This window comes from Coffea arabica, chromosome 6c (genome assembly GCF_036785885.1).
Source record: "Coffea arabica cultivar ET-39 chromosome 6c, Coffea Arabica ET-39 HiFi, whole genome shotgun sequence".
In the NCBI taxonomy this organism is placed as follows: Eukaryota; Viridiplantae; Streptophyta; class Magnoliopsida; order Gentianales; family Rubiaceae; genus Coffea; species Coffea arabica.
This window is the reverse complement of record NC_092320.1, coordinates 43,365,864-43,385,870: the sequence shown is the minus strand read 5'-3', so window position 1 is coordinate 43,385,870 and position 20,007 is coordinate 43,365,864. Positions and strand designations below refer to the sequence as shown.

General features: G+C 37.4%; 1 long non-coding RNA gene across 2 annotated transcripts; it reads left to right on the top strand.

Moving 5' to 3' along the window:
- The first annotated feature begins 1,050 nt into the window (after nucleotides 1-1,050).
- On the top strand, nucleotides 1,051-8,435 carry LOC140008602 (uncharacterized). Of its 2 annotated transcripts, XR_011816112.1 has the most exons (4): nucleotides 1,082-1,861; nucleotides 3,514-3,561; nucleotides 7,409-7,484; nucleotides 8,158-8,435. It is a non-coding gene; the product is annotated as an uncharacterized lncRNA (long non-coding RNA). The 2 variants fall into 2 exon arrangements; XR_011816111.1 differs by lacking the exons at nucleotides 7,409-7,484; nucleotides 8,158-8,435 and having other exon boundaries at nucleotides 1,051-1,861; nucleotides 3,514-3,729.
- The last annotated feature ends 11,572 nt before the right edge of the window (nucleotides 8,436-20,007 follow it).

Genomic DNA, 20,007 nt, shown 5'->3' with positions numbered 1-20,007 from the left:
GCAGCATAGTCGAAGACTTCATCGTCTTCGTTGGGTTTCTTTTTGCTGCAATTTTTCTACCGCAACTTTGCGGCCATTTTCTCAAGAGTTCAAGCCCAAATGCCTGTGACTTATATACCCAAATTACAGACAAAATCCATCCCAATATCATGCAATGAGTTCTGACAAGATAGATTGCAAAACAAATGGACTGATTGCAGGTTAGGAAAAAAGAAAAACAGCAAGAAAACTGAAAAAAAAAAAACAAGGCCCAGGAACAAGAAAGCAAATAAAAGTGAAATGAGTTGGGACATTATTTTGGAATGATACCTGAGGAAGCTTGTTTTTGAATCGAAATCCAAACAGGAAAGCACACGAAAGAGTTGTTGGAGTTGATTCGTTGTAGCTTTCGACATGTAACAGCGAAACGGGATTAGCCACTTCAGGGTCAAATTTGATGGTTTTCCTGATGTTTTTTCTCCGCGATTTTTGAATAAGAATTTCTCTCCTGATGTCGGACAGTATGTAGCAATCAACGGCTTGGTGAATGACACCGAATTGATGAAGAAAATCTTTTCTTAAGAAGGCTGGATGATCAGCTGTAGACACCAAAAATTTCATTTATTTAATTCAATGTTAGTTCTATTTTTATTTTTATTTTAGTTTTATTGTATTGATTAAATGATAATTAGTATGTATTTTTGCTTATTTTTATAAATTAGGTTCACAATTTCTATTTTTAAGGTATTTTTTCATTAAATTTCTAAAAAAGGAAAAATTCTCACAAAAATTAAAAATTTGTCTTTAAACCTTTTCAAATTCATTTTTTTAAGATAAATAAAATTAAGCAATGAGGAATTAATGTTTTTTTTATTACTTAAATTGTCTTTGGAAAACATCATAAATAAATAAAAAAAGAAGACAAGTGTAATATGGGTTATTCGATAAGTGTATTAGAAGATAGTAGCCAAGTGGGGCACATGCAATAGGGACAAGTGTCCCTTTAGTTCTTTAACAATACAACACCTAGAAGGTGAGGTGTGGGACACTTGGAGGCCTAGGATAATTTGGAAGAAAAAAAAACCACAAAAAGAAAATACAAAAGAAAAGGGTTGGCGGCTAGGGTTTGTGGGGGCTGAGAAAACTGAGATATGTAGAGAGAAAAACTAAGAGAGCTTGGGTGGAGAGTCTTCGGCTGAGTGAAGAAAGGGTGAAGAAAAACAGAAGGTGAGTTGGAGGGAAGCAAAAGGCAAAGGAAACAGGCAAGAAAGGGGCGACGGCAAGAAACCAGAGGGAAAAACTGAGAGACAGGAGAGGGGTAAGAGTGAAGCAAGGAAGAAAATCTCGGACAGCTGAACAAAGGAGGGAGGAAACCAGTAGGAAAAAGGAAGAAAGGAAGGAGTTTGGTGGCTGAGAAGGAAGAGCTAGGGCTACGGGAAAGAGCCAAGTAAGGAAGGAAAACAAAAAACTGAGGGAAGAAAGGAAAGAAAGAGAGCCGTGGGGAGCTGTGTGAAACCAAGCAAAGAAAAAGGATGAGAGGTAGCTACAGGCTGAGGAAAAAGATGGAGTAACAAGAGAGCTGGAGAGAGGAAAAGAAAGGACCTGGGTAAGAAAAGCTTTCGGCTAAGGGAGTAAGAAAGAAACAAGGAAGAGACCGGGAGAGTGAAAGGGAGAGAGAGGGAGGAACGGCTGAACAAGGAGGGTTTCTGCCTTCTGGACAGGGGAACCAAAGCAAAAGAGGGAAAAACTAGAGAGGAACCTGGGGAAATTTGGGAAGGAGCTTTGGACGAGACCTTAACTTCTTTGCTTCACCAGACTTACGAAGTTTGCCCACTGACTTCACATCACTTCACCATCGATTCAGTCTATCAACTACTCGCAGGTAACGAATACACCTTGATTTAGCCAACTCAACCCTTTCTATGAAGTTCGGTGAACCCTCGCATGAGTTTTCTCGGTTAATGCATACTTCATCTGTTAGCTCCCCTTTTTGTGATCTCTTTTGATTCAAAGATCTGTGTTTTAATGGCTAAAGATTCACTAAAAGAGTATTAGAAATGGTTAGATGTTAGATCTTGATGTCATGGCCACATAGTTGTCGATTCTTGTTGGTCCCCCGGTTTGGTCTGTTTTTTTCAAAAGTCAGAGCCAATTTCTTTTGCGGTTTTCTTCATCCAAATCTTCTCTGTTTGATCTTCCAGAGTTGTGCACCATAGTTGAGATCATGTCAATTAAATGGGTTGGAGTTTTGTCGGTTTTAGATTGATGAACTAATGGGTTTTGTTTGAGTTTTGTATGAGAATACATGTGTGGGATGAACTGCAAGTTCGCAGCAGAAAAGGCTTCGTCCAGACTGCATTTTTTCCGAATAAATGATCATGACTGTGGTTGACAATGACTGTGATTATACTTTGTGATGTTGTTGCGCTATTGATAGGTTTGGTGTCGGCTCCTTTGTTCATTTAACGAGTATCCGAAACTATGAATCCAATTTAGAAGCCATGAACACCTCTTGTGTTTAGTAATCCGCATATGTAATCATCTCAACTCTTGTGTATATGAAGTCTGTATAGTTGATAAACTAAAAAGTTGTACTTTTGGTCCATGTTTGTGCGTGTAATCTGCGTCTAAGAACTCTTGGGGATGTAAAGAATGTGATTTGGGTACGTGCAATGGTGTTGTCTTGGCTTGAAAGTTTGATACTCGCTTGGATCTTGATTCCATCCGTGCGGCATGAAAACCCAGCAACTGGTGGAAAGTTTTTCTTGAATGAACCTAGAGTTGCTAGCTTTTTCCTCATTCCAGATTTTCCTCTCTCTTGTGTGCATAACATGGTGTCTTGATGATGAGTTTATGAAATGTAATGAGAACTTGGAGGCCGATCCTTGTTGTTGTTAAAGTTTTTTCTCGCTGCATGAGGTTGCTGAGGTTTAAAAGCATAAGAAAAGTTGCAGAAACTCTTCTTCTTCGTAGCTTGCCTGCAAATCAAAAGAAAAATTGCATTTTAACCCCTCAAGTTTCCCTTTATTTCGCTATGGCCCAGAAAATTAGAAAATTTAATCAATTTTGTTCCTTTAAAAGGTTATTTTTTCTTTGGTATGTCTTAATGTGTTTTTGGACAGATTGTTTAGGAATTTTAGGATAAAATTTAGAGGTTTAATAATTTCTTGATAGATTGATAGTTTTGATTTGTTTCTTAGTAAAATAATTAGAAATTTTGCGTGATTTTGTTGTTTAACTATAGCAAATGGGTTTTCATTCATTTTGTGAAGTTTACCATTTGATTTTGATAGGCTTCATCTTAATCTCTTTATTTTATTTTATTTTAATTTAAACCCCTTAATATTTGCAATAATAATGACTTGACCCCTCAAACTTCTTTAATTCTTTCAATTGGGTCCTCATTTGTTTTAATTTGTTCACTATAGATTGTTTATTTTATTTGGATACTTTGAGTGATTCAATTTCATGTTTATTTCATATGATTATTTGCTAATTAAAGTGATGCCTTGACCCTTTTTATTTGTTTTGCAGGATATATAAGAAAATCTTTTATCTCATTTAGTCACCAATTCAAGAGAGGTACATTCTACTCCTTTATTTTGATTTATTTGATATTGTGTACTCCTGTGTGACTCTATGTGTGAAATTGCATGTTTTTATTTATTTCTTTATCCACTTTATTTGTTAATTTTGTGTATTTATTTTAATTTAATTTTTAATTATTTGGAAGGCAATTAAATGCCAAAATTGTAATAGTTAGGCTATTATTTATTTCATTCTTTACCCCTTTAGATTGTAATTAAGGCCCCTCAAATGTAATATTTAAGGTTTTATTTGTTTTTATTTGCTTTATGTGTTTGCATGCTTGTGTGTTATGTGTTACTCGCTTTCTTAGGACCTTGCATCTAGATATCATGTTTATGTATATTGTGTTTATGTGATCCTATGTGTTTACTTGCTTTATCATGTTTTATATGACTAATTTAGTTATAATCAATGTGTGATGTCACCACACTAGTTTAATGCTAGTTGTGGCTCCTTTCTCGATTCCACACTAGTCCAACGCTTGTTGTGGTTCCTTTTTTCGATTTCTCACTAGTCCAACGCTAATGAGAAAATAGAGACATAGGTTAGTCCAATGTTAGACCCTTAGGAACTGTTCGCGCATTAGACCATTTTTGTGTGACACAATCACTACATTTTCATGCATATTTTTCACTTTTTACGGTTTTATCATTTTGCATGACATTTCCTCCTTATAACGTATATCCCTTATCCCATATTTTCCTTTATATATATCCCTTATTCCATCTTCCCCATATGTATATTCCTTATCCCTATGTATGAGACATGACATTAGACTTGCATTTCATTTAAGGAAACTTAGGAGTAGATTAGTTGTGAAGACCCGAAAAAAATTTCTTATTTTATCGAATATTAATGGTTTAATTAAGTATTTATCCACCTGTTTTCCCCAAATAATTTATTACGACCATTTTAAATCCATTCGTATGGAATAATGTCTTCATTATGTTTTGAAAGTGTCCCGTTAACAACTTCAATTTTCGGAAGGATTGGTTAGGCGAGAAATAGTGAACACGAGTGTTTCGAGGTGATATTATATTCGAAAGTATGATTATCCTGGGAAATTAAGAACGGACAATAGCAGATTAAGAAAAGTTAATCGAGAATTAAAGGTGAATAAGTTCTAAGTGAGCATATACTACTCACGCGTGGATAGTTTTCCAAAAGATGTATGGATACAATTATTGGAGATTTGAGGAGTTAATACTCGACTCATGTGAGGACTCGTAAAAACTATTATTTTATTTAAACCTAAATTTATGGCTTAATAAATTATTTAATTGGATTTTTGCCACGGGGAATATTTTCTAGTCTTATTAGACCTAAATGCATGATAATATAACTTCGTTATATTTTTAAAGTGACTCGTTTCAAAAATTAATTTCCTGGAGCGCGTTTAGTAAAAATAGTGAATAGTGCTTGGGGATTTTATCCGCGTAGGAGCACAATAAGCTTGGAATATTGGAGACTTGTACCATGGTCCTAAAATAGGTAATCGTATGAATAAATATTCAAGTGATAGTTAGTAGTGCAATCGTTATATGAATTTATCGGAAGTTCGCGTTATAACGTTAAAATTGTCGGTACGCGTTTTCACACGCGCGGCTTTATTTGAGGGACTTTAGACCCTTATTTTGGGACAATTAAGAGTGAATAATATTTACAGGAATATAAATGCATTGGAGGTTTAGTGCACTAGTGAACCAAACGCGCGAGAAAATCGAGCTCTAATCGCGCCAAACGCACCCTAATGTGAGTTGACTAATGGGTGATTTGAGGCCACAAGTTAATGTCTTCTCTTGGAAGCTTAGAAATCTGATCACACTCTCTCTCCTCTACCCAAGACAGCCGACCAGCTCTTCCTCCCTCTCCAACTCCATTGTTCCAAAAATTTCTTACCCAAATCACCACCAAAACATCTCCAAATTCAACCAAACTTGCACCATACTTAGCTTAACACTAGGAGATCATTTTGAGCTGCAAAAGGGTGCTGGAAATCACGGTTTCTTGGAGCATTTTGAGGGCCAAAAATTCTGATTTGGTACACTAAGAAGATATAACATGATCCATCACCTTAAACTTGATTTATAGTAGTAGATATGCATCTCTAAGTACTTGCATGTGTATGGGTGACTTGATATTGTTGGAAATTTGAAAAGTGGGCTCTAGGAATTCCCACACTTGGGTTGTTGCTGATTTGATGATTAATGGTGGATATATTGTTGGTTTAGTGGTTAAAATGATGGATAAATGGTGTGTAATTGATAGAAACTTCATTGGGTGCAAGAAGCAAAAATTTTCCGAAACTACCCCTGTTTTGTTCGGCCATGATCAGGCCCATTTTTGGTGATTTATTGGCATGAACCTGATGTTTATATGTTATATGATATGTGTAAAAATTTTCATTGGAAAACATTGACGTTTGGATGGGCAAATGAATTCTTTTGAGAAACTAGCAAATCTGGAAAACTGTTCGCGTATGATTCTGACCAGTGGTAGTATTTCGGTTATAACTCTGTCCTCGGATGTCGAAATCATGTGCCGCTGGTGGCGTTTGAAACTAGACATTCCTGGATTTAATTTGGTATAAAATGCACGTTCTGATTCTTTGTGAGTGAGCCGAACCACTCGTTTTAAGTTAGCTGTCCTGTCTCTCGGATTTGCTGGAATGGCTTGTAGAGGCAGCAACTTGAGGCTCAATTTTGAGCTGGTTCCTTGCCGAATTTCAAAACATTTCCTTCTGTGAACTTTTAGTCCTATGAATGTAGTTTCCAACGCCATAAACCACGCTCAATTCCAAGCTAAATTGACTGAGTTGTGACTAAAATAAAAGGACTGCCCTGTTTTGGAAAAACGTAATATTTGGGCTGGTTTTGGACAAAAACCGTGAGTGATCTTATTAATTGAAATTTCGATGCTAAACCATTACCAAAGGTATCATGGTTGTATCTTAGACCATTATTTCACAAATGAACCATGGTTGGATAGCTTTCTTGGTTAAACGATTTGAATTGGGGAAAAGAAAGTCAAAAGGCAGATTGCCTTAGAAATTTTCCGAAACTTTGGATGATTAGTTAACTACCTTCCCGAGGGTATTTTTCCCTGAATTTGACAGAGAGATACCTTCCATATAGTATTGAAATACTGCCAATTTTTGTATCAGTCCAAGTTCGTTTCGATACCTAATTAAATTTCTAGTGTTGGAGGTTCAAATCTGGAAAATTCTTCTCCAGTCTCGAAATTTCCCAACTTTGAGCTACCGTATCTCGGTACCCAAAACTTCGATTCTTGATCCGCTTGCTTTGCTATAAACCTCACTTGCAACTCTATTTGAGTTATAAATTTCAAAGGCCGGTTTGCAACGTGTAAATCGTGCCGAATTTTCAAAGTTGGCCGAAATCCAACTTAATTCTGCCTTGTAAACGAGTCTGCACCTTCAAGCCCATTTTTGAGCACTTTCCACTTCGATTCATGGAAAAGTGTCTTCTAAGAACTTTTAACACTTTCCAAAAGGTTTCCAACGGTATAAAGTTTTCCAATTTTGGACTTATATCGGGAGAGATACGAATTTTCAAAGATTCATAACAAAATTGAATTTTTCAATTTTCACGGCAAAGGAGTTTTTCCAAAAACTCTTAATTTTCTTAGCATTATTCAAACGTTTTGCCCTCGATTTTCATGATAAAAACTCAATTAATATTGTACTTAATAAAACGCAAGTTGAATCTCGATTTACGAGTAATTGAGGTTCATTTTTGTGAAATATTCCTTAGATTGTACTAATGTACAATCTTACTTGATAATTGAGATACTTGAGTAATTATCCACCATTAACTGCCAGGCACACAAGGAGACCTTCAAGAGGATCTCACCGTGGACACTTGAACTCCAGCGAATAATCTTTATTAAATTGCTCGGTGAGTGTCAAGTGTGTGAATCTTTGATACTTGCTTAATTGTGGTAATTATTAGAGATTTTAAAAAAATAAGGGCGGGTGTGTACTTTATCGCATCCGTTCTGATTTCAAATGAATGAATGAAATGTATTGAATGAATGAATGAAATGCAATGCTATGTAATGGTTACATATGTCATTGGAGTGAACCTCCTCGACTTTCAAATGAATGGGGGACGCCCAAACTCATAGGCCGACCTTGAACTCGAGCCGGCAATGGGCTTGGTCGGGAACTTGGGCGAGCCATGAGATTATAAGCTCGACCTAATAAGAGGTCTTGCTTGGCATACTCGTCGAGTATCGCCCTAAAAATAGACTTGTGGGCCCTTGGGGTGTACGGTGGACGGAGGGAAGTAAGTGGTGACCTACGGAAATGGAAATACCGACCCGGTTGACAGGAGGGTCAATACGGGAAGGTATACGAATGACAACGGCAGAGCGAGTGGAACTTAGCTCCTGAGAGCTACTATATCCTTGAATTGTTTCTGATTATTTTTCCTGCTCAAATGGTACTTTATTGAAATATCACGGTTTTATTTAATAAAGTTGAGATTGCTATTTGAACAATGTGCTTGCATGTGTGTCCTTGGCCTCACGAGCGTTTTGCTCACCCTGTAGATTTGTTTTCCTTAACAGGACTGGAAATGGAGTTAACGCGGAGAAATCTCCTTTTAGATATATTGTGTTTTAGGGTTTCAAGTGTATTTTGGCTCGACCCCTTTATGATTGTACTTTTGGAAGTTTAATGTATCATTCGGATATATGGGGTGTATATTTTGGAATTTAAGTTGTATTATGAAGGCACGACGTGCGGGTGGCAAGCTGATAGGTACCTTGTGATGTGACCCTGAGAACTGTATAGATATTGTTAAACATGAACGTTTCCGCACTATATGTATTTGCACTAATTTGATTGTGGTATCTAGTATCGCCTTAAGCTTGAACGTTTATTGCTTGAGTCCTGGCGAGAGCTAGGCAGGCATTCCGCGGATACCCTTTGGTGCGCCTTAGGGAGAAGTGGGGGCGTCACATTAGTGCATTTGCTTGATTAAATAGAGAAAATACCCTTTGAATATGGGATATGGACGAGTGTGGCTTTCTAACCTTAGCACGCTCATATTCCTCTGTCAAAGGAAAAATTAAAAGTCACGAATATTAGTTCCCCGCACCCGTTATGATGCATTCCTTTAGGTCATGTATTTTCGTATATCATTATTTTCTTTCCTTTTCTTTTATTTTCCTTCGAGTCTCATATTTTGCACATTCGTGACTTCTTCAAATAATCACTTTGGGCATCGCAATTAATGCGATTTGCACTAATTAAAATTCGAAGATACATGTCACTACAAGAAAAACTGCTTATAGAGGCGCATCAAAATGTCACAAGTCACGCTTTATTGAGGCACATACTTAGTGTGCCATGTAAAACCTATGTCACAAAAGCTTTTTAAGGCACAATTAAGTACCACGACACAGGAAACAATTCAGACATTTAGAAGTGCCAACACAAGGTTATAATGGTTTCACCAAAAAATGCCTTAATTGGGATTCAACTTTCAAGAACTCAACTTTTTAGAGGCACAAAACAATGCCATCTTAACTTTAGGTTGACACTTAAAAATGCCTTAACAGTCCGTTCTTGAGATAGTAGTATTTGTCACAAAATGGTTGTTATTGAGGCATGCAAGTATGCCACTATATAGCTTAATGTAGATACTGGCAAATGCCTCTATATCAACCTTTAAAAGTGTTTTAAAATGCCTCAAAAACCTGCTATGTAACAAGAAAATTTCTACTACGAAAAACCCTTATCATTACGCTTTCAAGTGCCTCAATAGACTGGAATTTTTTTTTTATGCCCAGCCACAGGTACTGCTGTGAATATAACATTCCTATTGTGTCAATATAATCGTACATTCATATTGGACATCTCACATTCAATGACCAAAACCAGCAATATTTGATTAAAAATCCACTTTCAAATTGTCACCATAACCAATAATTACAATTAAAATACTTATAACTCCTGGTAGTTTTCCAACCAACCAATTAAACTTTCATCCTTGGAAAAAAAAACATAATATTTGTTTTAACATTCATCAAACAGCTAGAATGTCCTACTAATTGTTTGCCACGATTTCACCTAAATAGCACCAGATAAATTAAAATCAACTAAACCGCTAGTAGACCAACTTCTTGTAATATGTGCAGCAACACTTTGTCCTTTTACAGTTAGAGCACTTCCATATAAGTGGATAAGTATCCATATGCTGCAACACCTTCTCCACTTTTGAATTTCAGCACATCAGTCTTCGCAAATTTTTACCTATAGCACAAGTATGTTATGTATTAAAATCTATCGTAATTATCGAATGAAACAAACATATGAGATATTAACAGTTAACATAATTTGAAAGCTAGAAAAGGAAAAACATACTAGTTTTGTTGGCCAAGTTATAGGAGCACCAATTGAATCAGCAATTGTCTGCAAAGGCACATAAGGCCTAATCAAATGCTCATCACGTTCAACCACAACTTGAACTAGCTCTTCACACCAATTCGAACCTGGTGGTTGGCCCCCAACTATTGTAGAAGGATCAAGGGATTGAAGCCGTCCAATTGCCACAACTTTTGTTGGCTCATCTAAGCTAAAAAGAGAAATCCAGTCTCCCTCCTACATGAAAATGCAAAACTCGAAACATCAGAAAACTAACCATATGCAAAGCAGTCACATCAAAATTCCAGTCCATGTTGTGTAGTAAGTAATATTATAGTAAGAAAACTATGAATCATACTTCTACAAAAGTCCACAACTACTCAAGAGTAACATGTAACAAATATAAAAATAACTAAACTAAAATTGCTTTCAAACTGTAATAGCAAAACATATCTACATGGTCGAACCATTTCAAGGAAATCCCTTTCAAGCAAAACAGCAAAAGTGTTACTAATGTTGATACAGCCAGCAGCGCATATCAAATATCTATCGAATAGCCTTTGGGATACTCAGTTAGCATATTTCCATCAACTCTACGCTTCAGTCAGATTGGAGAAATTAAAAGCTTCAACATTACAGTTCAAGTAATTAACACAGCACAGAGAAATGTAATCTTTGGTCAGCATCATCTTAGTAATCTTTGGTCATTCACGCAAAGAGTAACATGAGATAAATATAAAAATAAATAAACTAAAATTGCTTTCATATTGTAATACCAAAACATGCCTAAATATCAGATCATTATCAAGCAAAGAGGACTGGCATTACCGAACAAATGTATTAAAAAACTTACTTTAAGAGGTCTAAGACTGGAACTTGAGGTTGAGATATGATTAGATGATGTTGAAGTGATTCTTGATTGATTCAGCAAGTTATGACCATTTTCTTGCTCTAAATAAGTTTTCAGGTTAGCAAGTTCTCTTGCTTGATCTTTAATTTGTTCCTCTTGCTGAGCAAATTTTGCCTTCATCTCTAATATTTCATGTTTTTGATCCTACACTAGTCGTTGAGATCCATTTCGACTGAAATCATCACCCCATACATCAGTTGGACATATACCAAAACCATACATCCGTACATGTCCATGCTTGTCTTGCCCAACTACTTGTGCAAATACATCATTTTTCCCAATAGGATCTTCAGTATCAGGAGGCAATTGACTAACCTTTTCATTCATTGCAAGCTGCAAAAGTGTAAAGAGTAAGACAATGATTACATTTGTACAATCCTAATATAGATTAGAAAGTAATGGATAGATCTTTCTAATATATTTTAAAGCAAGTAAACAGCATAATGAAAGATTTTACTTACCATAATATTAGCTGCTGCACTACTAGATGGGTTTCCTTTGTTATCAGTGTAGCAGTGATTGAACATTTCAACTCGTGAAGGATTGCGGCCTAATTTTTTCTTCTGTATCAAAAAGAATTTTTGTTTAAACAAATTGAAATAATATTAAATAAAGCATAATAGAATAGCCAGAAATGTTTACCATGTTTGCTCGAATCTGGGCAAATGATTTCTTCCCGGTATTATGATTAATGGTCTTCATTGCCCTTGATTTTTTATTTTTTTCACTAATTTTCTATATCACATACAAATAATTTAGAAATAACTCTAAAATACTGATATACTATTACATAAAGGGAATATACTACTTGGCGGCGTCTTGAGGCGGTGTGTCAAGTGGTTGAGCCACACATTAGGTGGTGTTTAGGGGTAGGCCTTGTGGATTTTTGGAAGGACCGATGGGTTCTTCATGATCCATTAGAGAGTGTGATGGCTCTGAGAGGCCTCACTTTCTTGTCTCGGAGTTTATTACTAGGGATGGATGGGATGAATTGCGTCTTGCCCGGTGGGTTCCGAGTTTTGTCATTCATGCGATCACGGACATGCCCTTCGACTTATCTCAGAAAGATAGGATGGTTTGGTTGCCTTCGCCGACGGGTTGTTTCTCGGTTAAGTCGGCGTGGGAGGTGCTCCGGCAAAGGAGGCATAAATCCTTGGTTGACTCATTACTATGGCCTTCGGTGTTGCCAACAAAAATGTCATTTTTTGCTTGGAGATTGGTGCGCAATTTCCTCCCTTTGGATGTGACGTTGCGGTCGCGGGGTTTGTCTTTTCCCTCTAGATGCGGGTGTTGTTACCTGGAGGAGGAGGCTCTTTTGCATGTCTTTTTAACTGGACTGGTTGCTTCGGAAGTGTGGCGGCGACTGTCTGGCCATTTTGGATTTCAGTTGCGTAATTGCTCGAGCATGGCATCAGTTTCTCTTGGTACTTGACGTCGTCTTCCTCTTCGAAAAACCATATTCGGACATTTATGCCAGTCGTAGTGTGCTGGTTTCTTTGGTCTGCAAGGAACCAGGAACATTTTCAGGGCGTGCGATGAGGAGTGGAAAAGGTAATCCGCGAGGTGGATTGTTTTTTGGAACAGCTTGGGAGGGCAAATAAGCTTCGTCGGTCGCATTTCACAGGTGATGCTGATTGTGATTTGCTGCGTTTGATCACAGCCCCTCCGCGGAGGAGGACCCCTTGTGCGGTTGCATGGGAGAAACTGTGAGGACTCGCAAAATTTACTTATTTAATCTCCTATTTCTAGCTTATTTAATTATTTATTTGGTCTTTTACTCCGAATATTATTTTCTAAGCTCTTGAGACCTAATTACATGGAAATATAGTTTCATTATATTTTTAAAATGACTTGTTTCAAAAATTAATTTCCGGAAGCTCGTTTAGTGAAAATAGTGAACACGTCTTTGGAAATCTTGACTGATTGAGAGTACAATAGGTTTGAAATATTGGAGACATGTACAATGGACCTAAATTAGGCATTTTAATGTTTAAATACTCGAGTGATGGTTAGTAGTACGGTCGTTATAAGAATTTCTCGGAGGTTTCGCATTATAGCGATAAAATTGACGGTACACGTTTCCACACGCGTGACTTTATTTGAGGGACTTTAGACCCTTATTTCGGGATAATTAAGAGTGAATATTATCTACATGAATATAAATGCATTAGAGGTTTAGTGCACTGGTGAACCAAACGCGCGAGAAATCGAGCCTTAATCGCGCCAAACGGCTCCTAATGTGAGTTGACTAATGGGTGATTTGAGACCACAAGTTAATGTCTTCTCTTGGAAGCTTAGAAATCTGATCACACTCTCTCTCTTGCTCCCTCATCTGGCCGAACAACAAGCAAGAAAAACAGCTCAAGAGTTCTTCAAATTCCTCCATCAAATCTTCACCAAATCTTCTCTAATTCACTTCAAATTTCACCTACACTTAGTATAACACTTGAGGAGTATTTTGAGCTGCAAAAGGGAGCTGAAAAGTCACGGTTTTCTGGAGCAAAGAGTGACCAAAATTTCTGATCTAGTCATCCAAGAAGGTAGCAAATCATCCAACCCATAGATCTTAGTTTTTGTAAGATATATTGCACATATAAGGTTATATAATCATGTGGGTAGTCTTGTTTATGGTATAAATGTGAAAGTGGGCTCTATGAACTCCCACTCTTGGGTTGTTGCTGATTTGTTGATTGATGGTGGATATATTGTTGGTTTAGTGGTTAAAATGATGGATTAATGGTGTGTAATTGATAGAAACTTCATTGGGTGCAAGAAGCAAAAGTTTCCGATTTTGCCCCTGCCTTGTCCGACCATTTTGTGCACAATTTTGAGGTTCTAATGACTTGATTATGTTGTTTAAATGTTATTGTGAGTGTGTACAAAATTTCATTGAAAAATAACATGATTTGGTTGGTCAAATGAGTTGATTTCCAAAGTTAGCAAAACTGGAAAATGAATCCCGTATTGCCCAGGCAGTCATTTTGTATCAGCCATAACTCTTTCCTCCGATGTCAAATTTAAGTGCCGTTTGCGGCACTGGAAACTAGACATTCCCAGATTTCCATTGGTACCAAATTCACTTTCTGGTTCCACTTGAGTGAGCCACACCATTCGATTGAAAATCACTGTCCTGTTTCGTTTCTCTCCAGGAGACAGGACAGGACTTGTATCTTGATGCTCAAAAACGAGCTGTTTGTGGATAGAATTTCGGAATGGTTTCTTCTGATAAAATTTGCCTTTATGAGAGAGCTTTCCAACGCCATCAACCACGCTCAATTCCAGGTTGAATTGAGTGAGGTATGGCCATATTTCGAAACTGATGCAGTGAGTAAAAATCCTCTTTTGACTAGTTGAATGGCCTAGCTTGATTTGGGACTTGTTGTTTTGGAAACTTTGATGTCCAACATCTACCAAACTTTATATTAGATGTTCCTTGGACTTTGTTTTACAAATAAACCAGATTTGGGTTGGTTGCATTGGACAAAATGTTTAAAAAGAAAGAAGAGCTAGAAGACAGTTTTGCCTTGGGAAATTTCTAGAACTTTGATGGTTTAGTTAACTACCTTCTCGTGTGAATTTTCAAATGAAATTTGATAGAGGAGTGGTCCTCATATGGAGGTTTAATTGTGCAAAATTTTTTGATATTCTAAGACCATTTTGATATGCAAATGATGACCCGAAATTGCTCTTCGAATCTGGAAAACTTTTCCTTTTCTCTTAGCCGATTAGCCAATCTTGACTTGGGACTTGTCATTCGAAATTCTTGGTATAAATCACCTACCAAATACAGCTTGGATGTTTCTTAGACATTATCTACGCAAATGAACCATATTTGAGAGGTTTTTAGTGGCCAAATGTTTGAGAAAAGGAAAACAAAGGTACGAGGCAGATTGCCTTGGAAATTCTTGAAAACTTCAACAGTTTTGTTAATTGACTCTTCGTGCTAGATTTTGCTTGAAAATTTGCAGAGGAATAACCCCTATATGGTAGTGTAATACTGCTAAATTTGGTGCCATTCCAAGTCCGTTTCAGTGTTCAACCAACGTCCCAAAGTTCATGTTTAAATCTGAAAATTCTTGATCGAGGAGGAAATTTTAGCCAACTTTGAGCTGCTATATCTTGGCGCTCAAAACTTTGATCCTTGTTCCGTTTGTTTTGTTTTAAACTTTGATTGTAACTCTAATTGAGTTCTAAATTTTGGAGGATAGTTCGTATTGTGTGAATTTTTCTGGATTTTCAAAGTTGGTCAAAAACCAACCCCAAAACTGTCATAATGGTCCCAAGCAGCAACTTTGAGTCAATTTTTGAATATCTTCCGTTTGGAATCCTGGAAAAGTATCTTCTAGGAACTTTTAGTGCTTTTGAAGAAGTTTCCAACGGTATCAAGCTTTCTAATTATGGACCTACATAGTGCAAGATACGATTTTTCTAAATTGACACCCAAAGCTGAAATTTGTCAATTTCTTAGAAAATGAGATTTTAGAAACTTGCCTTCTTTTCTCGATACCGATTGAACATTTTGAACTCGATTTCATGGAAAATGTTAGTCTCTCTCTTTAGACTTTAAGAAACTCCTCTTGAACCTCGATTTACGAGTAATTGAGGTTCATTTTCATAAGATTTCCTTAGATTGCTCTAGCGTACAATCTTTCTCGATAATTAGAGATTTGTAGTGATATTGAGTGGTAGTTGATTATTGTTGCTCAGGCACTCGAGGGAATCTTCCAGAGGATCTCGGAGCGTACACCTAAAATGCTTGTTTGAGAACTACTCGCTTGCTTTGAATTAGGTGAGTGTTCCATATAGGAATACGTAATTGAATAGGTCTAGGACACGCTTATTTCATGATTATTAAGTGTTAAGTGCTATGTGCTAAGTATTTACCATACTCATGCCTATTTGAGAAATGTATACTTGCATTGCATATCTACATGAATTGGTTAAATGATTAACCATATCAAATGACCATATGAACTCGATACATGCTTAACTTGCTAGATTGCTTGCTTAGTCTACTCGATTTTTGAAAAATGGAGTCGAGTGTGCACTTTATCGCACTCGTTCTCTTTTGAGATGAATAACTCATGCTTGGAAGTGCTCGAATAATTTGACTTGGTATGCTATGGATGCATACGTCGTTGGAGTCAATCTCCTCGACTCTCACATGGTAAAAATGGGATAACGGCCAATGATGGCCTATTCATATGACAAATGCCTGTCAATTAACCATCACTACTTAACCGTTAACCGTTAACCGTCAACCGTTAATCGTGAACCGTTTACCAACTACATGACTACTTGATTACTTGACTATTTGCTCACATGATTTCCAATCTACATGACTATTCGATATTCGTGAATTACATGCTCCCATGAAATCAACTTGTATTGCTTACGTGCTTACGTGCTAAGTATCTACTTGATTACTTGATTATCATGAATCACATGTTATATGAAGCTGTCCATCATTATTAGGCGAGTGTGTACTTTACCTCACTCGACCTACTCAAATGATGAATTTTACCTTTTATCGAATTACTTGGTTACCTGTGCATGTTGTAAACTCTAAGCTGAACTTGGGCCCTGCCCTTGGTTACTGACCTACTCGAGCCAGGACTGGGCTCGGTCGGGTAGGTTGGAACCCTGGGCCACCATTTCGGTATACTCGAGTATTACCACTGGAGGGATAAGGCGATGGCCAGATCGTACCGTGGGGATCCGGAAGTCATAAGGTGCAGATGACCGACAGAGTTCCACTGGAACACCGTATCCTACAGTATATGTTTACCTGGTATCATGATAATTGTTTCATGCTAAAATGCCAATATGAAATCCTGAGCTATGCCTGTAATAAGCTCCAATCACTCGTGAACTATACATGCCAGTGTCTTGAACCATAATAACTGTCTCATGATAAATGTCTCAAATTACCCGTACAATGATTATCACCTCATGATAACATGCCATTGTGTAACCTTGAACCATGCATCTGATATGCCCAATCTACTTGATTTATTTGAACTGTTAGAGTGTCCTGGAACCTCACTGGGTTGTGTAGCTCATCACACGTTGTGGTTTTCTTTTACAGGGTTCGAGACCAAGGGTGCTCGTGAGTAGTACTAGATTGCTTTCTTTTGAAGATTTTAAGTTATATTATAACGGATGCCTATTGTACCCTTTTCCGTTGGGTTGTATTTAAGCTTGAAAGTTGTATAATTGTAAGTGTGAGATATTCGAAGTACTTTAATTATGTATTGAAGTTACTTAAAGTATTTCGGGCTTTTGAATGATGGATTGTAGTGAGTCCTGGCGAGAGTTGGGCAGGCGTCCCGCGGATACCCTTTGGTTCGCCTTAGGGAGAAGTGGGGGCGTCACAGTTGGTATCAGAGCTTAGGCTTCAGATCTTTGTAGTGTATCTTAGGCTTAAATGTTTAGGATGCCGGACTGTGGGACTGTTCTGAAAGTTAAATGATTGCTTGTAGCGATGAAATTTAGAGCCACTTCACGTGGTCTCTACAGAGGAGTAAGATAGGGCCAAGTGGTGTTATGGTCGTTACCATGTGATTGAGTAAAGGCTTAAGTGCCCTTCTAGAAATGTAAGCTGTGAATCATGAATGTTATAGGTTGTAAAACCTTTATCTTGATAATTGGAGGGAATTTGATATGTATATTGGATAGGAATCTCGAATGTGGTGATTTACTCTTGGGACCGGGCGGCTCGAGATGTGAATTATCCTATTTTGGATTCTTGTACCCGAGTATTTGAGAGTTGATGGCAACCATAAGGACTTTATATCTCCATTTGTGGGGAATAAGAATGAATCGATATTTCATGTGAATGGTTACAGGAAACCAATAATTGTTTGGTTAAGATGGTACAATAATTAAGAGTGGAAGATGAAAAAGATCGCAACCCAAAAGATCCTTATGTTGGGATTGAAATCGAGCATGTTAGGGAACGAGAATCGTCTAGTTCCAATTAATCTAATAGATTCCTACTTGTGATCTTTCATAGTGAGACGATGGGAGTAGAACTTAAGAGTTTGCGCCTTGGAGATGAATGTACTTGTGATAATCACTTCTTTATTTTGTTATTGACTTTGACTTGGCATGAACTTTCCTTGGCCATAATTTGTGTTATGATTTAATGAACTCTAGTTTGTGTTTACTTGCATAGTGATAATGTTATTTGTGAAAGTGTCTTCATCCTCTTTAAATGTTGCTACTGGTATATGAGTATAGTTCAATTTTAACTAAGTGTGAGGTTTATGCATGTGCGTATAGATTAGTTGTGAACATGGAAACTAGAGGACAACGAAAGGGACGTCAACCTAGACAACCCCGAAATGAAAGAGTAGCTAATGGGTCCGATATTGGTCAAAACGTTGAGCTAAGTGCTGGGAGAGGAAATGACCAGATGGGACAAGTTTTAACTCGCATGACGGATATCCTAGAGCTTTTGGTAGCTCAACAAGGTCAAGGTGTTGGACAAGGAAACCAACGTGGAAACAAAGAGATAGGGGAGGATCGAGCTTTAGAGCGGTTTCAGAGATTTTCCCCACCCAAGTTTGCTGGAGGACCTGATCCAGAGGTGGCTGAGAATTGGTTAGAAAATATAAGAAATATATTCGATGCCTTGGATTACACAGAGGAGGGACAAGTCACCTTTGCTGTATTTCAACTTGAAGGAGCAGCCCGAACTTGGTGGAATGTTATAAGAAACAAGTGGGAAAGGGATCAAACCCTAAGGATTTGGACAAACTTTGTACATGAATTTAATGAGAAATTTCTTCCTCCACTTGTCTAAGAAAAGAGAGAAGATGATTTTATAAAGCTTCGTCAAGAAACTTTAAGTGTAGCTGAGTATGAAACACACTTTACGAAGTTATCTACATATGCCCCAGAATTGGTGGCTACTGAACGGAAGAGAATAAGACGGTTTATCCAAGGATTAGATTTGGAAATCCAAGATGCCCTTGCTGCAGCACAGGTTGAAACATTTAGTGACGCTCACGAAAAAGCGCAAAGGGTAGAAAGCACAAAATGTCAACTGAGAGCTTTTCAAACATGGAAAATAGATGCATCTGACAGTACACTAGGAGAAAATGGACCACCACCCAAAGTTAGAAAAGTAGTTGATGAAGTAGGACTGTTACTTCCTGCACCACTCATGATAAAGGAACCAAAAGGAACTATGTCACGAGGGACTTCAGTAGGACAGACACGATCAAAGAAAACCTCGCAAGCAAGTCAGGTCACAACACCTCGTCCAATTTGTGGATATTGTGGAAGGACGAATCACACTGAAGAAAACTGTTGGCTAAAGGGACGAAAGTGTATGGGGTGTGGGAGTACCAACCATAAAGTTCATGACTGTCCAAGGAGGTATCCACGAGAAACTACTGCTCAACAAGGAAATGGAACTATCTCTCGACATGTCAATGGAAGGAGAAACCGACCAATGGCATCTGAAAGAACGCATAACATGAATACACCACATGGTTCAGAGTTGTCTGAGAATACAGAAGGTATGAATTTCGAAGACGAAATTCTTTTAAGGAGGGGAGGTTGTGAGGACTCGCAAAATTTACTTATTTAATCTCCTATTTCTAGCTTATTTAATTATTTATTTGGTCTTTTACTCCGAATATTATTTTCTAAGCTCTTGAGACCTAATTACATGAAAATATAGTTTCATTATATTTTTAAAATGACTTGTTTCAAAAATTAATTTCCGGAAGCTCGTTTAGTGAAAATAGTGAACACGTCTTTGGAAATCTTGACTGATTGAGAGTACAATAGGTTTGAAATATTGGAGACATGTACAATGGACCTAAATTAGGCATTTTAATGTTTAAATACTCGAGTGATGGTTAGTAGTACGGTCGTTATAAGAATTTCTCGGAGGTTTCGCATTATAGCGATAAAATTGACGGTACACGTTTCCACACGCGTGACTTTATTTGAGGGACTTTAGACCCTTATTTTGGGATAATTAAGAGTGAATATTATCTACATGAATATAAATGGATTAGAGGTTTAGTGCACTGGTGAACCAAACGCGCGAGAAATCGAGCCTTAATCGCGCCAAACGGCTCCTAATGTGAGTTGACTAATGGGTGATTTGAGACCACAAGTT